Raw genomic sequence first — 22818 nt, 5'->3', positions numbered from 1 at the left:
TTCCTCACGATCGTGACTCCTCACGTCAGCATGCTTGGTTAGACAATCACAAAAAAATGACTCGCAAAGATGCTTTAAATGGATGAGGAATCATCCATTTAAAACATCTTTGGTTGCGTTTAAATGTAAAATGCGCAAAATTCCTCGTTTTACGCAGGACTCCTCACGTCAGCATGCATGGTTAGACGATCACAAAAAAATGACTCGCAAAGATGTTTTAAATGGATGATTCCTCATCCATTTAAAACATCTTTGGTTGCGTTTAAATGTAAAATGCGCAAAATTCCTCGTTTTACGCAGGACTCCTCACGTCAGCATGCATGGTTAGACGATCACAAAAAAATGACTCGCAAAGATGTTTTAAATGGATGAGGAATCATCCATTTAAAACATCTTTGGTTGCGTTTAAATGTAAAATGCGCAAAATTCCTCGTTTTACGCAGGACTCCTCACGTCAGCATGCATGGTTAGACGATCACAAAAAAATGACTCGCAAAGATGTTTTAAATGGATGATTCCTCATCCATTTAAAACATCTTTGGTTGCATTTAAATGTAAAATGAGCAAAATTCCTCGCGATCGTGACTCCTCACGTCAGCAGGCTTGGTTAGACGATCACAAAAAAATGACTCGCAAAGATGTTTTAAGTGGATGATTCCTCATCCATTTAAACATATTTGGTTGCGTTTAAATGTAAAATGAGAAAATTCCTCGCGATCGTGACTCCTCACGTCAGCAGGCTTGGTTAGACGATCACAAAAAAATGACTCGCAAATATGTTTAAATGGATGATTCCTCATCCATTTAAAACATCTTTGGTTGCGTTTAAATGTAAAATGAGCAAAATTCCTCGCGATCGTGACTCCTCACGTCAGCATGCTTGGTTAGACGATCACAAAAAAATGACTCGCAAAGATGTTTTAAGTGGATGATTCCTCATCCATTTAAAACATCTTTGGTTGCGTTTAAATGTAAAATGAGCAAAATTCCTCGCGATCGTGACTCCTCACGTCAGCAGGCTTGGTTAGATGATCACAAAAAAATGACTCGCAAAGATGTTTTAAGTGGATGATTCCTCATCCATTTAAAACATCTTTGGTTGCGTTTAAATGTAAAATGAGCAAAATTCCTCGCGATCGTGACTCCTCACGTCAGCAGGCTTGGTTAGACGATCACAAAAAAATGACTCGCAAAGATGTTTTAAGTGGATGATTCCTCATCCATTTAAAACATCTTTGGTTGCGTTTAAATGTAAAATGCGCAAAATTCCTCGCGATCGTGACTCCTCACGTCAGCAGGCTTGGTTAGACGATCACAAAAAAATGACTCGCAAAGATGTTTTAAGTGGATGATTCCTCATCCATTTAAAACATCTTTGGTTGCGTTTAAATGTAAAATGAGCAAAATTCCTCGCGATCGTGACTCCTCACGTCAGCAGGCTTGGTTAGACGATCACAAAAAAATGACTCGCAAAGATGTTTTAAGTGGATGATTCCTCATCCATTTAAAACATCTTTGGTTGCGTTTAAATGTAAAATGCGCAAAATTCTTCACGATCGTGACTCCTCACGTCAGCAGGCTTGGTTAGACGATCACAAAAAAATGACTCGCAAAGATGTTTTAAGTGGATGATTCCTCATCCATTTAAAACATCTTTGGTTGCGTTTAAATGTAAAATGCGCAAAATTCCTCGCGATCGTGACTCCTCACGTCAGCAGGCTTGGTTAGACGATCACAAAAAAATGACTCGCAAAGATGTTTTAAATGGATGAGGAATCATCCATTTAAAACATCTTTGGTTGCGTTTAAATGTAAAATGCACAAAATTCCTTGCGATCGTGACTCCTCACGTCAGCAGGCTTGGTTAGACGATCACAAAAAAATGACTCGCAAATATGTTTAAATGGATGATTCCTCATCCATTTAAACATATTTGGTTGCGTTTAAATGTAAAATGAGCAAAATTCCTCGCGATCGTGACTCCTCACGTCAGCATGCTTGGTTAGACGATCACAAAAAAATGACTCGCAAAGATGTTTTAAGTGGATGATTCCTCATCCATTTAAAACATCTTTGGTTGCGTTTAAATGTAAAATGAGCAAAATTCCTCGCGATCGTGACTCCTCACGTCAGCAGGCTTGGTTAGATGATCACAAAAAAATGACTCGCAAAGATGTTTTAAGTGGATGATTCCTCATCCATTTAAAACATCTTTGGTTGCGTTTAAATGTAAAATGAGCAAAATTCCTCGCGATCGTGACTCCTCACGTCAGCAGGCTTGGTTAGATGATCACAAAAAAATGACTCGCAAAGATGTTTTAAGTGGATGATTCCTCATCCATTTAAAACATCTTTGGTTGCGTTTAAATGTAAAATGAGCAAAATTCCTCGCGATCGTGACTCCTCACGTCAGCAGGCTTGGTTAGACGATCACAAAAAAATGACTCGCAAAGATGTTTTAAATGGATGATTCCACATCCATTTAAAACATCTTTGGTTGCGTTTAAATGTAAAATGCGCAAAATTCCTCGCGATCGTGACTCCTCACGTCAGCAGGCTTGGTTAGACGATCACAAAAAAATGACTCGCAAAGATGTTTTAAGTGGATGATTCCTCATCCATTTAAAACATCTTTGGTTGCGTTTAAATGTAAAATGCGCAAAATTCTTCACGATCGTGACTCCTCAAGCATGCTTGGTTAGACGATCACAAAAAAATGACTCGCAAAGATGTTTTAAATGGATGAGGAATCATCCATTTAAAACATCTTTGGTTGCGTTTAAATGTAAAATGAGCAAAATTCCTCGCGATCGTGACTCCTCACGTCAGCATGCTTGGTTAGACGATCACAAAAAAATGACTCGCAAAGATGTTTTAAGTGGATGATTCCTCATCCATTTAAAACATCTTTGGTTGCGTTTAAATGTAAAATGAGCAAAATTCCTCGCGATCGTGACTCCTCACGTAAGCAGGCTTGGTTAGATGATCACAAAAAAATGACTCGCAAAGATGTTTTAAGTGGATGATTCCTCATCCATTTAAAACATCTTTGGTTGCGTTTAAATGTAAAATGAGCAAAATTCCTCGCGATCGTGACTCCTCACGTCAGCAGGCTTGGTTAGACGATCACAAAAAAATGACTCGCAAAGATGTTTTAAGTGGATGATTCCTCATCCATTTAAAACATCTTTCGTTGCGTTTAAATGTAAAATGCGCAAAATTCCTCGCGATCGTGACTCCTCACGTCAGCAGGCTTGGTTAGACGATCACAAAAAAATGACTCGCAAAGATGTTTTAAGTGGATGATTCCTCATCCATTTAAAACATCTTTGGTTGCGTTTAAATGTAAAATGCGCAAAATTCTTCACGATCGTGACTCCTCAAGCATGCTTGGTTAGACGATCACAAAAAAATGACTCGCAAAGATGTTTTAAATGGATGATTCCTCATCCATTTAAAACATCTTTGGTTGCGTTTAAATGTAAAATGCACAAAATTCCTTGCGATCGTGACTCCTCACGTCAGCAGGCTTGGTTAGACGATCACAAAAAAATGACTCGCAAATATGTTTAAATGGATGATTCCTCATCCATTTAAACATATTTGGTTGCGTTTAAATGTAAAATGAGCAAAATTCCTCGCGATCGTGACTCCTCACGTCAGCATGCTTGGTTAGACGATCACAAAAAAATGACTCGCAAAGATGTTTTAAGTGGATGATTCCTCATCCATTTAAAACATCTTTGGTTGCGTTTAAATGTAAAATGAGCAAAATTCCTCGCGATCGTGACTCCTCACGTCAGCATGCTTGGTTAGACGATCACAAAAAAATGACTCGCAAAGATGTTTTAAGTGGATGATTCCTCATCCATTTAAAACATCTTTGGTTGCGTTTAAATGTAAAATGCGCAAAATTCCTCGCGATCGTGACTCCTCACGTCAGCAGGCTTGGTTAGACGATCACAAAAAAATGACTCGCAAAGATGTTTTAAGTGGATGATTCCTCATCCATTTAAAACATCTTTGGTTGCGTTTAAATGTAAAATGCGCAAAATTCCTCGCGATCGTGACTCCTCACGTCAGCATGCTTGGTTAGATGATCACAACAAAACGACTCGCAAAGATGTTTTAAGTGGATGATTCCTCATCCATTTAAAACATCTTTGGTTGCGTTTAAATGTAAAATGAGCAAAATTCCTCGCGATCGTGACTCCTCACGTCAGCAGGCTTGGTTAGACGATCACAAAAAAATGACTCGCAAATATGTTTAAATGGATGATTCCTCATCCATTTAAAACATCTTTGGTTGCGTTTAAATGTAAAATGAGCAAAATTCCTCGCGATCGTGACTCCTCACGTCAGCATGCTTGGTTAGACGATCACAAAAAAATGACTCGCAAAGATGTTTTAAGTGGATGATTCCTCATCCATTTAAAACATCTTTGGTTGCGTTTAAATGTAAAATGAGCAAAATTCCTCGCGATCGTGACTCCTCACGTCAGCAGGCTTGGTTAGACGATCACAAAAAAATGACTCGCAAAGATGTTTTAAGTGGATGATTCCTCATCCATTTAAAACATCCTTCGTTGCGTTTAAATGTAAAATGCGCAAAATTCCTCGCGATCGTGACTCCTCACGTCAGCAGGCTTGGTTAGACGATCACAAAAAAATGACTCGCAAAGATGTTTTAAGTGGATGATTCCTCATCCATTTAAAACATCTTTGGTTGCGTTTAAATGTAAAATGAGCAAAATTCCTCGCGATCGTTACTCCTCACGTCAGCAGGCTTGGTTAGACGATCACAAAAAAATGACTCGCAAAGATGTTTTAAGTGGATGATTCCTCATCCATTTAAAACATCCTTCGTTGCGTTTAAATGTAAAATGCGCAAAATTCCTCGCGATCGTGACTCCTCACGTCAGCAGGCTTGGTTAGACGATCACAAAAAAATGACTCGCAAAGATGTTTTAAGTGGATGATTCCTCATCCATTTAAAACATCTTTGGTTGCGTTTAAATGTAAAACGCGCAAAATTCTTCACGATCGTGACTCCTCAAGCATGCTTGGTTAGACGATCACAAAAAAATGACTCGCAAAGATGTTTTAAATGGATGAGGAATCATCCATTTAAAACATCTTTGGTTGCGTTTAAATGTAAAATGCACAAAATTCCTTGCGATCGTGACTCCTCACGTCAGCAGGCTTGGTTAGACGATCACAAAAAAATGACTCGCAAATATGTTTAAATGGATGAGGAATCATCCATTTAAACATATTTGGTTGCGTTTAAATGTAAAATGAGCAAAATTCCTCGCGATCGTGACTCCTCACGTCAGCAGGCTTGGTTAGACGATCACAAAAAAATGACTCGCAAAGATGTTTTAAGTGGATGATTCCTCATCCATTTAAAACATCTTTGGTTGCGTTTAAATGTAAAATGCGCAAAATTCCTCGCGATCGTGACTCCTCACGTCAGCAGGCTTGGTTAGACGATCACAAAAAAATGACTCGCAAAGATGTTTTAAGTGGATGATTCCTCATCCATTTAAAACATCTTTGGTTGCGTTTAAATGTAAAATGCGCAAAATTCCTCGCGATCGTGACTCCTCACGTCAGCATGCTTGGTTAGATGATCACAACAAAACGACTCGCAAAGATGTTTTAAGTGAATGATTCCTCATCCATTTAAAACATCTTTGGTTGCATTTAAATGTAATATGCGCAAAATTCCTTGCGATCGTGACTCCTCACGTCAGCATGCTTGGTTAGACGATCACAAAAAAATGACTCGCAAAGATGTTTTAAATGGATGATTCCTCATCCATTTAAAACATCTTTGGTTGCATTTAAATGTAAAATGCGCAAAATTCCTTGCGATCGTGACTCCTCACGTCAGCAGGCTTGGTTAGACGATCACAACAAAACGACTCGCAAAGATGTTTTAAGTGGATGATTCCTCATCCATTTAAAACATCTTTGGTGGAGTTTAAATGTAAAATGGGCAAAATTCGTCGTTTTACGCAGGACTCCTCACGTCAGCATGCATGGTTAGACGATCACAAAAAAATGACTCGCAAAGATGTTTTAAATGGATGATTCCTCATCCATTTAAAACATCTTTGGTTGCGTTTAAATGTAAAATGCGCAAAATTCCTCACGATCGTGACTCCTCACGTCAGCATGCTTGGTTAGACAATCACAAAAAAATGACTCGCAAAGATGTTTTAAATGGATGATTCCTCATCCATTTAAAACATCTTTGGTTGCGTTTAAATGTAAAATGCGCAAAATTCCTCGTTTTACGCAGGACTCCTCACGTCAGCATGCATGGTTAGACGATCACAAAAAAATGACTCGCAAAGATGTTTTAAATGGATGATTCCTCATCCATTTAAAACATCTTTGGTTGCGTTTAAATGTAAAATGCGCAAAATTCCTCGTTTTACGCAGGACTCCTCACGTCAGCATGCATGGTTAGACGATCACAAAAAAATGACTCGCAAAGATGTTTTAAATGGATGAGGAATCATCCATTTAAAACATCTTTGGTTGCGTTTAAATGTAAAATGCGCAAAATTCCTCGTTTTACGCAGGACTCCTCACGTCAGCATGCATGGTTAGACGATCACAAAAAAATGACTCGCAAAGATGTTTTAAATGGATGATTCCTCATCCATTTAAAACATCTTTGGTTGCATTTAAATGTAAAATGAGCAAAATTCCTCGCGATCGTGACTCCTCACGTCAGCAGGCTTGGTTAGACGATCACAAAAAAATGACTCGCAAAGATGTTTTAAGTGGATGATTCCTCATCCATTTAAACATATTTGGTTGCGTTTAAATGTAAAATGAGAAAATTCCTCGCGATCGTGACTCCTCACGTCAGCAGGCTTGGTTAGACGATCACAAAAAAATGACTCGCAAATATGTTTAAATGGATGATTCCTCATCCATTTAAAACATCTTTGGTTGCGTTTAAATGTAAAATGAGCAAAATTCCTCGCGATCGTGACTCCTCACGTCAGCATGCTTGGTTAGACGATCACAAAAAAATGACTCGCAAAGATGTTTTAAGTGGATGATTCCTCATCCATTTAAAACATCTTTGGTTGCGTTTAAATGTAAAATGAGCAAAATTCCTCGCGATCGTGACTCCTCACGTCAGCAGGCTTGGTTAGATGATCACAAAAAAATGACTCGCAAAGATGTTTTAAGTGGATGATTCCTCATCCATTTAAAACATCTTTGGTTGCGTTTAAATGTAAAATGAGCAAAATTCCTCGCGATCGTGACTCCTCACGTCAGCAGGCTTGGTTAGACGATCACAAAAAAATGACTCGCAAAGATGTTTTAAGTGGATGATTCCTCATCCATTTAAAACATCTTTGGTTGCGTTTAAATGTAAAATGCGCAAAATTCCTCGCGATCGTGACTCCTCACGTCAGCAGGCTTGGTTAGACGATCACAAAAAAATGACTCGCAAAGATGTTTTAAGTGGATGATTCCTCATCCATTTAAAACATCTTTGGTTGCGTTTAAATGTAAAATGAGCAAAATTCCTCGCGATCGTGACTCCTCACGTCAGCAGGCTTGGTTAGACGATCACAAAAAAATGACTCGCAAAGATGTTTTAAGTGGATGATTCCTCATCCATTTAAAACATCTTTGGTTGCGTTTAAATGTAAAATGCGCAAAATTCTTCACGATCGTGACTCCTCACGTCAGCAGGCTTGGTTAGACGATCACAAAAAAATGACTCGCAAAGATGTTTTAAGTGGATGATTCCTCATCCATTTAAAACATCTTTGGTTGCGTTTAAATGTAAAATGCGCAAAATTCCTCGCGATCGTGACTCCTCACGTCAGCAGGCTTGGTTAGACGATCACAAAAAAATGACTCGCAAAGATGTTTTAAATGGATGAGGAATCATCCATTTAAAACATCTTTGGTTGCGTTTAAATGTAAAATGCACAAAATTCCTTGCGATCGTGACTCCTCACGTCAGCAGGCTTGGTTAGACGATCACAAAAAAATGACTCGCAAATATGTTTAAATGGATGATTCCTCATCCATTTAAACATATTTGGTTGCGTTTAAATGTAAAATGAGCAAAATTCCTCGCGATCGTGACTCCTCACGTCAGCATGCTTGGTTAGACGATCACAAAAAAATGACTCGCAAAGATGTTTTAAGTGGATGATTCCTCATCCATTTAAAACATCTTTGGTTGCGTTTAAATGTAAAATGAGCAAAATTCCTCGCGATCGTGACTCCTCACGTCAGCAGGCTTGGTTAGATGATCACAAAAAAATGACTCGCAAAGATGTTTTAAGTGGATGATTCCTCATCCATTTAAAACATCTTTGGTTGCGTTTAAATGTAAAATGAGCAAAATTCCTCGCGATCGTGACTCCTCACGTCAGCAGGCTTGGTTAGATGATCACAAAAAAATGACTCGCAAAGATGTTTTAAGTGGATGATTCCTCATCCATTTAAAACATCTTTGGTTGCGTTTAAATGTAAAATGAGCAAAATTCCTCGCGATCGTGACTCCTCACGTCAGCAGGCTTGGTTAGACGATCACAAAAAAATGACTCGCAAAGATGTTTTAAGTGGATGATTCCTCATCCATTTAAAACATCTTTCGTTGCGTTTAAATGTAAAATGCGCAAAATTCCTCGCGATCGTGACTCCTCACGTCAGCAGGCTTGGTTAGACGATCACAAAAAAATGACTCGCAAAGATGTTTTAAGTGGATGATTCCTCATCCATTTAAAACATCTTTGGTTGCGTTTAAATGTAAAATGCGCAAAATTCTTCACGATCGTGACTCCTCAAGCATGCTTGGTTAGACGATCACAAAAAAATGACTCGCAAAGATGTTTTAAATGGATGATTCCTCATCCATTTAAAACATCTTTGGTTGCGTTTAAATGTAAAATGCACAAAATTCCTTGCGATCGTGACTCCTCACGTCAGCAGGCTTGGTTAGACGATCACAAAAAAATGACTCGCAAATATGTTTAAATGGATGATTCCTCATCCATTTAAACATATTTGGTTGCGTTTAAATGTAAAATGAGCAAAATTCCTCGCGATCGTGACTCCTCACGTCAGCATGCTTGGTTAGACGATCACAAAAAAATGACTCGCAAAGATGTTTTAAGTGGATGATTCCTCATCCATTTAAAACATCTTTGGTTGCGTTTAAATGTAAAATGAGCAAAATTCCTCGCGATCGTGACTCCTCACGTCAGCATGCTTGGTTAGACGATCACAAAAAAATGACTCGCAAAGATGTTTTAAGTGGATGATTCCTCATCCATTTAAAACATCTTTGGTTGCGTTTAAATGTAAAATGCGCAAAATTCCTCGCGATCGTGACTCCTCACGTCAGCAGGCTTGGTTAGACGATCACAAAAAAATGACTCGCAAAGATGTTTTAAGTGGATGATTCCTCATCCATTTAAAACATCTTTGGTTGCGTTTAAATGTAAAATGCGCAAAATTCCTCGCGATCGTGACTCCTCACGTCAGCATGCTTGGTTAGATGATCACAACAAAACGACTCGCAAAGATGTTTTAAGTGGATGATTCCTCATCCATTTAAAACATCTTTGGTTGCGTTTAAATGTAAAATGAGCAAAATTCCTCGCGATCGTGACTCCTCACGTCAGCAGGCTTGGTTAGACGATCACAAAAAAATGACTCGCAAATATGTTTAAATGGATGATTCCTCATCCATTTAAAACATCTTTGGTTGCGTTTAAATGTAAAATGAGCAAAATTCCTCGCGATCGTGACTCCTCACGTCAGCATGCTTGGTTAGACGATCACAAAAAAATGACTCGCAAAGATGTTTTAAGTGGATGATTCCTCATCCATTTAAAACATCTTTGGTTGCGTTTAAATGTAAAATGAGCAAAATTCCTCGCGATCGTGACTCCTCACGTCAGCAGGCTTGGTTAGACGATCACAAAAAAATGACTCGCAAAGATGTTTTAAGTGGATGATTCCTCATCCATTTAAAACATCCTTCGTTGCGTTTAAATGTAAAATGCGCAAAATTCCTCGCGATCGTGACTCCTCACGTCAGCAGGCTTGGTTAGACGATCACAAAAAAATGACTCGCAAAGATGTTTTAAGTGGATGATTCCTCATCCATTTAAAACATCTTTGGTTGCGTTTAAATGTAAAATGAGCAAAATTCCTCGCGATCGTGACTCCTCACGTCAGCAGGCTTGGTTAGACGATCACAAAAAAATGACTCGCAAAGATGTTTTAAGTGGATGATTCCTCATCCATTTAAAACATCCTTCGTTGCGTTTAAATGTAAAATGCGCAAAATTCCTCGCGATCGTGACTCCTCACGTCAGCAGGCTTGGTTAGACGATCACAAAAAAATGACTCGCAAAGATGTTTTAAGTGGATGATTCCTCATCCATTTAAAACATCTTTGGTTGCGTTTAAATGTAAAATGCGCAAAATTCTTCACGATCGTGACTCCTCAAGCATGCTTGGTTAGACGATCACAAAAAAATGACTCGCAAAGATGTTTTAAATGGATGAGGAATCATCCATTTAAAACATCTTTGGTTGCGTTTAAATGTAAAATGCACAAAATTCCTTGCGATCGTGACTCCTCACGTCAGCAGGCTTGGTTAGACGATCACAAAAAAATGACTCGCAAATATGTTTAAATGGATGATTCCTCATCCATTTAAACATATTTGGTTGCGTTTAAATGTAAAATGAGCAAAATTCCTCGCGATCGTGACTCCTCACGTCAGCAGGCTTGGTTAGACGATCACAAAAAAATGACTCGCAAAGATGTTTTAAGTGGATGATTCCTCATCCATTTAAAACATCTTTGGTTGCGTTTAAATGTAAAATGCGCAAAATTCCTCGCGATCGTGACTCCTCACGTCAGCAGGCTTGGTTAGACGATCACAAAAAAATGACTCGCAAAGATGTTTTAAGTGGATGATTCCTCATCCATTTAAAACATCTTTGGTTGCGTTTAAATGTAAAATGCGCAAAATTCCTCGCGATCGTGACTCCTCACGTCAGCAGGCTTGGTTAGACGATCACAAAAAAATGACTCGCAAAGATGTTTTAAGTGAATGATTCCTCATCCATTTAAAACATCTTTGGTTGCATTTAAATGTAATATGCGCAAAATTCCTTGCGATCGTGACTCCTCACGTCAGCATGCTTGGTTAGACGATCACAAAAACATGACTCGCAAAGATGTTTTAAATGGATGATTCCTCATCCATTTAAAACATCTTTGGTTGCATTTAAATGTAAAATGCGCAAAATTCCTTGCGATCGTGACTCCTCACGTCAGCAGGCTTGGTTAGACGATCACAACAAAACGACTCGCAAAGATGTTTTAAGTGGATGATTCCTCATCCATTTAAAACATCTTTGGTTGCGTTTAAATGTAAAATGCGCAAAATTCTTCACGATCGTGACTCCTCAAGCATGCTTGGTTAGACGATCACAAAAAAATGACTCGCAAAGATGTTTTAAATGGATGATTCCTCATCCATTTAAAACATCTTTGGTTGCGTTTAAATGTAAAATGCACAAAATTCCTTGCGATCGTGACTCCTCACGTCAGCAGGCTTGGTTAGACGATCACAAAAAAATGACTCGCAAATATGTTTAAATGGATGATTCCTCATCCATTTAAACATATTTGGTTGCGTTTAAATGTAAAATGAGCAAAATTCCTCGCGATCGTGACTCCTCACGTCAGCATGCTTGGTTAGACGATCACAAAAAAATGACTCGCAAAGATGTTTTAAGTGGATGATTCCTCATCCATTTAAAACATCTTTGGTTGCGTTTAAATGTAAAATGAGCAAAATTCCTCGCGATCGTGACTCCTCACGTCAGCATGCTTGGTTAGACGATCACAAAAAAATGACTCGCAAAGATGTTTTAAGTGGATGATTCCTCATCCATTTAAAACATCTTTGGTTGCGTTTAAATGTAAAATGCGCAAAATTCCTCGCGATCGTGACTCCTCACGTCAGCAGGCTTGGTTAGACGATCACAAAAAAATGACTCGCAAAGATGTTTTAAGTGGATGATTCCTCATCCATTTAAAACATCTTTGGTTGCGTTTAAATGTAAAATGCGCAAAATTCCTCGCGATCGTGACTCCTCACGTCAGCATGCTTGGTTAGATGATCACAACAAAACGACTCGCAAAGATGTTTTAAGTGGATGATTCCTCATCCATTTAAAACATCTTTGGTTGCGTTTAAATGTAAAATGAGCAAAATTCCTCGCGATCGTGACTCCTCACGTCAGCAGGCTTGGTTAGACGATCACAAAAAAATGACTCGCAAATATGTTTAAATGGATGATTCCTCATCCATTTAAAACATCTTTGGTTGCGTTTAAATGTAAAATGAGCAAAATTCCTCGCGATCGTGACTCCTCACGTCAGCATGCTTGGTTAGACGATCACAAAAAAATGACTCGCAAAGATGTTTTAAGTGGATGATTCCTCATCCATTTAAAACATCTTTGGTTGCGTTTAAATGTAAAATGAGCAAAATTCCTCGCGATCGTGACTCCTCACGTCAGCAGGCTTGGTTAGACGATCACAAAAAAATGACTCGCAAAGATGTTTTAAGTGGATGATTCCTCATCCATTTAAAACATCCTTCGTTGCGTTTAAATGTAAAATGCGCAAAATTCCTCGCGATCGTGACTCCTCACGTCAGCAGGCTTGGTTAGACGATCACAAAAAAATGACTCGCAAAGATGTTTTAAGTGGATGATTCCTCATCCATTTAAAACATCTTTGGTTGCGTTTAAATGTAAAATGAGCAAAATTCCTCGCGATCGTGACTCCTCACGTCAGCAGGCTTGGTTAGACGATCACAAAAAAATGACTCGCAAAGATGTTTTAAGTGGATGATTCCTCATCCATTTAAAACATCTTTGGTTGCGTTTAAATGTAAAATGAGCAAAATTCCTCGCGATCGTGACTCCTCACGTCAGCAGGCTTGGTTAGACGATCACAAAAAAATGACTCGCAAAGATGTTTTAAGTGGATGATTCCTCATCCATTTAAAACATCTTTGGTTGCGTTTAAATGTAAAATGCGCAAAATTCTTCACGATCGTGACTCCTCACGTCAGCAGGCTTGGTTAGACGATCACAAAAAAATGACTCGCAAAGATGTTTTAAGTGGATGATTCCTCATCCATTTAAAACATCTTTGGTTGCGTTTAAATGTAAAATGCGCAAAATTCCTCGCGATCGTGACTCCTCACGTCAGCAGGCTTGGTTAGACGATCACAAAAAAATGACTCGCAAAGATGTTTTAAGTGGATGATTCCTCATCCATTTAAAACATCTTTGGTTGCGTTTAAATGTAAAATGCGCAAAATTCTTCACGATCGTGACTCCTCACGTCAGCAGGCTTGGTTAGACGATCACAAAAAAATGACTCGCAAAGATGTTTTAAATGGATGAGGAATCATCCATTTAAAACATCTTTGGTTGCGTTTAAATGTAAAATGCACAAAATTCCTTGCGATCGTGACTCCTCACGTCAGCAGGCTTGGTTAGACGATCACAAAAAAATGACTCGCAAATATGTTTAAATGGATGATTCCTCATCCATTTAAACATATTTGGTTGCGTTTAAATGTAAAATGAGCAAAATTCCTCGCGATCGTGACTCCTCACGTCAGCATGCTTGGTTAGACGATCACAAAAAAATGACTCGCAAAGATGTTTTAAGTGGATGATTCCTCATCCATTTAAAACATCTTTGGTTGCGTTTAAATGTAAAATGAGCAAAATTCCTCGCGATCGTGACTCCTCACGTCAGCATGCTTGGTTAGACGATCACAAAAAAATGACTCGCAAAGATGTTTTAAGTGGATGATTCCTCATCCATTTAAAACATCTTTGGTTGCGTTTAAATGTAAAATGCGCAAAATTCCTCACGATCGTGACTCCTCACGTCAGCATGCTTGGTTAGATGATCACAAAAAAATGACTCGCAAAGATGTTTTACATGGATGATTCCTCATCCATTTAAAACATCTTTGGTGGCGTTTAAATGTAAAATGCGCAAAATTCCTCGTTTTACGCAGGACTCCTCACGTCAGCATGCTTGGTTAGACAATCACAAAAAAATGACTCGCAAAGATGTTTTAAATGGATGAGGAATCATCCATTTAAAACATCTTTGGTTGCGTTTAAATGTAAAATGCGCAAAATTCCTCGTTTTACGCAGGACTCCTCACGTCAGCATGCATGGTTAGACGATCACAAAAAAATGACTCGCAAAGATGTTTTAAATGGATGAGGAATCATCCATTTAAAACATCTTTGGTTGCGTTTAAATGTAAAATGCACAAAATTCCTTGCGATCGTGACTCCTCACGTCAGCAGGCTTGGTTAGACGATCACAAAAAAATGACTCGCAAATATGTTTAAATGGATGATTCCTCATCCATTTAAACATATTTGGTTGCGTTTAAATGTAAAATGAGCAAAATTCCTCGCGATCGTGACTCCTCACGTCAGCAGGCTTGGTTAGACGATCACAAAAAAATGACTCGCAAAGATGTTTTAAGTGGATGATTCCTCATCCATTTAAAACATCTTTGGTTGCGTTTAAATGTAAAATGAGCAAAATTCCTCGCGATCGTGACTCCTCACGTCAGCAGGCTTGGTTAGACGATCACAAAAAAATGACTCGCAAAGATGTTTTAAGTGGATGATTCCTCATCCATTTAAAACATCTTTGGTTGCGTTTAAATGTAAAATGCGCAAAATTCTTCACGATCGTGACTCCTCACGTCAGCAGGCTTGGTTAGACGATCACAAAAAAATGACTCGCAAAGATGTTTTAAGTGAATGATTCCTCATCCATTTAAAACATCTTTGGTTGCATTTAAATGTAATATGCGCAAAATTCCTTGCGATCGTGACTCCTCACGTCAGCATGCATGGTTAGACGATCACAAAAAAATGACTCGCAAAGATGTTTTAAATGGATGATTCCTCATCCATTTAAAACATCTTTGGTTGCATTTAAATGTAAAATGCGCAAAATTCCTTGCGATCGTGACTCCTCACGTCAGCAGGCTTGGTTAGACGATCACAACAAAACGACTCGCAAAGATGTTTTAAGTGGATGATTCCTCATCCATTTAAAACATCTTTGGTGGAGTTTAAATGTAAAATGGGCAAAATTCGTCGTTTTACGCAGGACTCCTCACGTCAGCATGCATCTTTGGCTCTCCAACGGGAGATTGAGAGACCAGCGTTGGACTGGTTTCCTCTCCACTTGGTGACAGTGGGGAGGAAAAACTGCCTGTAAACGAGGACAAACCTCCGGCAGAACCAGGCTCAGGAGGGGACAGTCAACTGCCGGGACTGGTTGGTGGGGTTAACAGAGGTGGAGCAAGACGAGGCTACATCAGGTGAGGAAGCCGTAGCGTCTCTCCTCTGGAACAAGTGGAACCATTTCTTCTTTACGTACTTTCTTACTTTTCCAGGAGCGCTTTTCTTCTCCAGGATGATTTCTCAGCTCGTGGATGGTTTCTGATGCTGCTGCTGAAACGAACTGAAACTTGCTGTTGCTCACCCCTATTTATAGAAAAACATCAAAGGATTCTTAAGATCTATGACATCATCACTCCCTAAGCCAATGAGATTGTCGCTTTGGAGCGTGATGTCACAGGAGGCGGGCCACGCCCCCCGCCGCCATGACAGCTTCAGCTATGGTTCGTACGTGTTGTGTAGTCGGTTGCAACGTTAGATCTCACGATCGTGAAGGCAAGAAACTGGATAATGGGCTCTTTTCATCGTTTTCCATCCTGGCGGCGACGTGAGGGATCCCATGTATCCGATATCACCAAACAAAGACGCCAGGCATGGATTGCAGCGGTGAGACGAGCGGATATCGAGTTCCGTGCAATCTCCAGCTTTTTGTTGGTTTGCTCGCGGCATTTTCTCTCCGGTGAGTTCTAAATTAATTCATATCACTATTAAAAGGCTTTTAGTGTTTTTTCTCAATGCGCTGCGGTCATAGATAATGAGATAAAACATGCTAACGTGTGATGCTGCACAACCACGTCATGTCGACTGAGTAGCTTTTGATTTGGCATTATTTCAGGCAAACCAGCATATGAAATGGATGTAACAAATCCAGACTGGGCACCAACACTGGGGCACGACGACAAACCTGTGTCAGACTCGGACCGGCACGCAAGGCGTATGCAACAGAAGCGAAAAAGAGCACCCATTGCAGGTAAACACCCCCCCCTCCAAAAACATACTAAATTGCTCTTATGGTACACTAATCCACACATAACTTAAAGATGAATCACACACATGTCATTGGAATATTGGTGTACATTAACCTTTTGTCTATGTACTATTTTTATCTTACAGGCTTGATGATCGATGAAGGTCTGACAGAAGAACAACAACAAAATAAACATGTCATGGAGGCAGTGGACAGCAATTGTGTTGGACAAGTGGAGGTTGACGTACCAGCTGCAAATGTGGACAGTGGTGATGGAGTGACAGCGTCACGGAAGCTGAAGGGCAGACGAAGGATTGTGTGTGCAGTCAACAGGGCAGAGCAGAAATAAACCGGCTGTTGGAGGAGAACAGACTGCTTCGAGCACAGTTGCAAAAGACAGAGCTGAATGAAACTTTCTTAAAGGACGATACCGAAAAAGTAAGATATTACACTGGACTACATTGTTATGCTGTCTTAATGTCCCTCTTCAACACTGTCAAAGATTTTCTGCCAATATCAAAGAAACTGACAGGTTTCCAAATGCTCTTACTCACACTAATGCGTCTGAGACTTGATCTTCCAGTCCAGCATCTTTTCATCTATTCGATGTGTCCCACAAAACACTGTCTTCTGTCTTCACCGATACCATTGATGTTTTGTATGCCCGCTTAGGAGCACTGGTGCACTGGCCTGAGAGGCACTGTCTGCAGGCGACAATGCCTCCACAGTTTACTGAAACTTTTGGAAAACGAGTAGCCATCATTGTTGACTGTTTTGAGATTCGAACAGAAAGACCATCTAATTTAAAGGCACGCGCACAAACATACTCTCATTACAAGGGTACACACACCATAAAATACCTCATCGGGATTACACCCCATGGAGCTATTTCTTTCATTTCCAGGGGATGGGGGGGTCGTGCATCAGATAAACACATCACAGAGAGATGTGGCATTCTTCAAAAGCTGTTACCAGGGGACGTAGTATTGGCTGACAGAGGCTTTGACATCAGAGATGCTGCAGGAATGATGTGTGCACAGGTCAAGATTCCAGCTTTCACAAAAGGCTACGACGTGCCCACCTGAGAATTCACGTTGAGCGAGTAACAGGTAGTTTGCGCAACAAGTTCAAAATGTTACACACTACAATGCCAATCCGATTACTCTTATCATGTGACGATTGATAAGATCGTTAAGGTTTGCTGTGTTTTTGTTAATATGTGCCCCAGTGTTGTTGTCAAACCAGGGCCAAATGACACTTGCTCCTGTTGAGTATTCTTAAAGCTGTTTTTTTGGATGTACAGTACATTGTAAATAGTTGTACTTTGTGTGAAGTTGTTTTAATAAAACAAAAAAGAATAGTATATTTGTTTGTTTTTCTTTATTATAGATCTATTCACATGTACACAGCAATCACATAAAAATGAAATGCAAACTATTTACATCGCACCACACAGCTGTCATCAATCTTTAACCACAACATGAAACATTACAGGCTATTTAGAGCAGCACGTTGTTTCGAGAAGTATTTCCCAACAAGTTCAGGAAGGCACACTTTACGAAAGAAGTCTTGTGCTTGCTTTAAGCGCGGTTTCCAGAAATCCACAGCAGGGAAGACGCGAATCACAGCAAGGTCTCTCTGTGTCCACACAACGAGGTCACAGTGGTTGGCGCCCGTAACAATTTTTTCAAAGTACCGTCTCTTGGCGTCTTGCACAATCGGTCGCGATACAGCCCTTTGTCTTTTGTGCTGATTTTGAGCATGGTTCTGGCAGTCCCGAATCCAACACTCCAACACTGTGTGCTTGTTTTGCTTTCTGGCCTACTGACATGGCGCCGTGATCCCACAATGCACTGCGGCGTGATGTCAACTCCAAAGCCCTATTTTTTTTTAACTGTTTTCAAACTTAACTTAAAATTTCAGTGTTTTATTTGTATATTTGTATATTGCAAAATCACAATAATCTTCCAATTTAGAACTACAAGTAAAAAAAAATTATTTTCATAAACCACGCAGAGCCGCACCATAAGGACTAAAGAGCCGCGTGCGGTTGCCGACCCCTGATCTAAAGGGTTTAACAAAAAGCTTCCTGCTGGAAAATGAAATGTCCCCACTGGGCGATCGTGGCTCAAGAGTTGGGGGTTCGCCTTGTAATCGGAAGGTTGCTGGTTTGAGCCCCGGCTTGGACAGTCTTGGTCGTTGTGTCCTTGGGTAAGACACTTCACCCGTTGCCTACTGGTGGTGGTCAGAGGGCCCGGTGGCATCAGTATCCGGCAGCCTCGCCTCTGTTAGTGAATCAGAATCAGAATCAGAAACTTTATTGTCATTGTCATGAGAACAACGAAATTAAGAATGGTCCCCGATCATTGCATCATCCCTAGCAATATCAAAATATAAATAAAACAATAAAATTCAATAAATAAAATAGATAGAATACTTAAAATACTAATAAGATATAACAGTAAAACATTCACATACATTCCCACACACATGCTTCAGACCGTGCAAGTGAAAGTGAAACATGCTTTCATCTGTTTTTGGTAATGTGCTGGAAAAGCTTGAAAATTGACCTTGAATGTGCTTAAAAAGTGCTTACAGTTATTATTACAGTTTATAGCAGGACTTTCATGGCAACAGCTAATCTTTATTTTGTTTACTGGGAAATGAAATGCTGCCAATTCACAAAGCTGTGTTTCAGCCGCACTTCCTGTTATAGACTTGTGATGCACACAGGCTCTGTTCCAGCACTCAGCATGTTCTTCCTCATTTTCTCCACCAGGGGGAGTTCCTAAACTATGACATCCTGATAGGAGTGAACCAGGGAGAGGGGCTGAAGTTTGTGGACGACAGTGAGGACAACGACGGCATCTCAGCTGCGGCGTTCGACTACACCATCTCCAACTTTGTTGACAACCTCTACGGATACCCAGAGGGTGAGGACGCCACCTCTGTACACTGCCACTTTTTCAGTTATTCTATTTTACAGCCTCCTCTCACTTAACTGCATTTTGCAGCATCATCAGGTTTTGTCTTATTAGGATCCGCGTTTGTTGATCTGTTAGTTTTTTTCTGTTTGCTGTATTCATTAAAATAAACGGATAATCATCAAAATGACAAATGTGGACAATTATCAAAGCTTACATTACAGTTCTGACAGCTTGAGTTCACATGAATTTTCAAAAGAATATAAAAACCTGTGAAAGTGCTTTAAGCGTTTAAAACATGCGAGTAAAGAATGGAATCAGTAACATGTGAGCCCAGTGAAGTGCATCAAACAAGACAAGCGTGCTAAAGAGAGCCACTCATCCACATCACGGCGTGTCTGCGCCTTAACCTTTGAGGCTCTGTGGGCAGTAATGCTATCATCCCCCAGGTAGTCGGCTCCCAATCTCAGCGTCGCTGTTTCTGACAGATCGGCCTGCGAACCCGTCACAGCCGGACCACAGTCACAGTACAGACATGTTTGGATAATGCAGTCATGCTTCCTCTCTGTGCCTGTCACTCGTTCTGTTATCTGAAAGAGTTTTTTTTTTTTCCTCTCTAGATTTTTCACTCGCTTCCTGGCTCTTGGTTCATCTCACCAACATTTGCTTTGGTTTCATATCTTTTGATCAGACCGATCTCTTAAAAAATGTCTTGCACTGCTGTTACTTTACTCTTAGCAGTTTTTCACTTTTATCTTTCTTCCCCCTCCTTTTGTCCCCTCTGTGCTTCTTCACCAGGCAAAGACATCCTGAGGGAGACCATTAAGTTCATGTACACAGACTGGGCGGACAGGGACAACGGCGACATGCGGCGGAAGACTCTGTTGGCCCTGTTTACGGACCACCAGTGGGTGACACCAGCTGTGGCCACTGCCAAACTCCATGCTGAGTTTCAGTCCCCAGTTTACTTTTACACGTTCTACCACCACTGCCAGACGGAGACGCGGCCCGAGTGGGCCGACGCCGCGGAGACGAGATACCTTACGTGTTCGGCGTACCGATGATCGGTGCCACGGACCTGTTCCCGTGCAACTTCTCCAAGAACGATGTGATGCTGAGCGCAGTGGTCATGACTTACTGGACTAACTTCGCAAAGACTGGGTAGGCCTCATGTCGTAGTGTAAACTCTACACGTTACTGTATGTTCTCTGACAGCCTTCTAGTCATCTTGAATACTTGAATCTGGGTTGCTAGTTTAATTCTCGTGTGGCTTTGAAGAATTGAACATACTGGTTGACCAAAAGCATCCAGATCCCAGAGCAGCCGGTTGGTCTTAGATAGTTGAAAGGCTGCACAGAGAATGGGCCTCCTGTCTGTATTCAGTGTATTGATGCCACATGTTACTTATAATGGAGACTGAATATAACTTTGAACTGAAACGTTTAACCTTTATGCTCCACCAGGGACCCCAACCTGCCCGTCCCTCAGGACACCAAGTTCATTCATACCAAGCCCAACCGCTTCGAGGAGGTCATCTGGACCAAGTTCAACTCGAAGGACAAGCAGTACCTTCACATCGGTTTGAAACCTCGTGTCAGAGACAACTACAGAGCTAACAAAGTGGCCTTTTGGCTGGAATTAGTCCCTCATCTTCACAGCCTGCACGACGTGCTCTTTCCCACCACTACGCGCTCCCCTGCAGGTCGTGACCCCGGCACCACGAGGCCCAGGAACAACGTTCCTCGAACCACTCGTCATCCTTACCCTACCTTCCCGTCAGATCCCGAGCCCGAGGGCTCAGAGCGCCCGCCCCAGGACCTCTTTCCCGGAGACACCCGCGACTACTCCACTCTCATTTGACACGCCTCCCTCCTGTTCTTCTCTAAAAATTCCCAATCTGCTGAGCAGTTTGGAGGGGGGAGGCGTATACTAAACATATAACTATGAAAACACTGATATCTTTCATTCTACCAGCATTTTTAGGTGCCAAGTAAGTACTGCTGTGTTTCATTTCTCATCGAGGGAGAAGAAAAACGAAAGAAAAATAGAGTATCGCTATTTACCGTCAACTAACAGAGTTCTGTCATGTTCTCGTGACAAAGTGCCAAACTGGCCTCAGTCGTGTTTTTCTTTCTTTCATCTTCTTTTTTTGTTGTTTTGTTTGAAGCATTTGTTTAATTGTTGTTTTTTATTGTGTGGAAATAATTTTTCTGAAAATATAGATATAGAGAAATGATATTATATATAGTTCTATATAAAATGTGTACAAAGGAGAAAGTATATAAAAGGGTTTTCTCAGTGGGGGATCTATGCATGAATTATTTTTAAAGACGCGGGGAAAAGGACACTGTACCTGTCGATGCACGTTTCCCAAAATCTAAACGAGTCATATCGCTCCATGTTTGCTACTTTTGGTTTTTGGTTTTCTCCCGCAGAGTAAGAGCATCGCAGGAGCTCCTGAAGTCAAACGACGCCTCCCAGCACTCATTTATTAAAACGGAGTCGATGCCAAAAGTCTTAAACGTTAGAATCAAAGCAACAGCTGTGAACTCAGTCATGGTGTCATGTGCAGCCTTCATCTTACTGTCACTACTTTTTCATTTTAGGGTACGTGAGGTAAAGCGTCCGTCGATGTAGCTTGATTGTACAAAATTATTTTTCTACGTTATTAACAAAACAGAGCAGAGACTGATGCTGCTCCTGTCTGACCCCCTTATGTCGTGTGTGTGTGTGTGTGTGTGTGTGTGTGTGTGTGTGTGTGTGTGTGTGGGAGTGGCAGTCGCTGTGTGAGTGTGATATCACATCTGCATCACTCAAGCGTAGACGGGCCCGCGTCAGACAACAATAAACAAAAAGCAGAAAAAGGCCAACAGTAAAAACTCAGACTCCAGCATGAGCTCCTTCCTGCTGCTTAACCAATCACCTTCCTCCATATCATCACTGCTCCCTCCCTCCTCCTCTCTCCATCCTACACCACCTTTGTTATTTAACACCGACCCCCCCAATCTGATAATCAGACAAATTCCCAGACACCTGACTTCACTGTGTCGACACCGTTCCTGACTATTTCTGACCTCAGGTCAGCTCTGCTATTATCCTCACATTAAGGGTTCGTTCACCTGCCTGCAGATGATCTGTGAGCTCGTCGGTTGTAAATTAAACTCTAAGCACACTGAGGGTAACCGGGAGGCGTTCAGGGCCTGCAGTGCAGAGCTGCAACATGAAAAAAAGGGATGGGGGCTCAGATCTCCTGAACAGGGTGGAAACAACACGGTGGGTTTGTGCTGTTTGTGATTCCTGCTCCGTCACTCTGGTGGAGACGACTGCAGCTCAGCAGCGCTCCCTGCTGATCCTCTGATGAAGATGTCAACAGTATGTAAACTGAGCTGATGTGCTGCTGTTTGAGCCCACGTGGTAGCGTACGTCCAGTATGGGAGAACTTAGTCACCGGTGCTGTCTTTGCTTGTGCTCTAGCTTTAGCCTGTTTGATTGTTTGTTTTCTATTTTATTACTGCCTAAAAGGGGAGGTGGGGGAAACACATGCCTGACTTCTCCTGTCAGAGGTTTTGTAAGCTCACTGGAAGGGAAACGTGCACAATG

At 40.8% G+C, this 22818-nt stretch overlaps 1 pseudogene; it reads left to right on the top strand.

The window, feature by feature from the left end:
• The first annotated feature begins 16263 nt into the window (after positions 1-16263).
• LOC146675333 (neuroligin-2-like) lies at positions 16264-21078 on the top strand (annotated as a pseudogene).
• The last annotated feature ends 1740 nt before the right edge of the window (positions 21079-22818 follow it).

This window comes from Rhamphochromis longiceps, linkage group LG3, assembly GCF_057381845.1.
Source record: "Rhamphochromis longiceps isolate RC_006_pf linkage group LG3, R_longiceps_female_GT1.1, whole genome shotgun sequence".
NCBI classification, from domain to species: domain Eukaryota; kingdom Metazoa; phylum Chordata; class Actinopteri; order Cichliformes; family Cichlidae; genus Rhamphochromis; species Rhamphochromis longiceps.
This window is presented reverse-complemented; position numbering and strand designations above follow the sequence as displayed.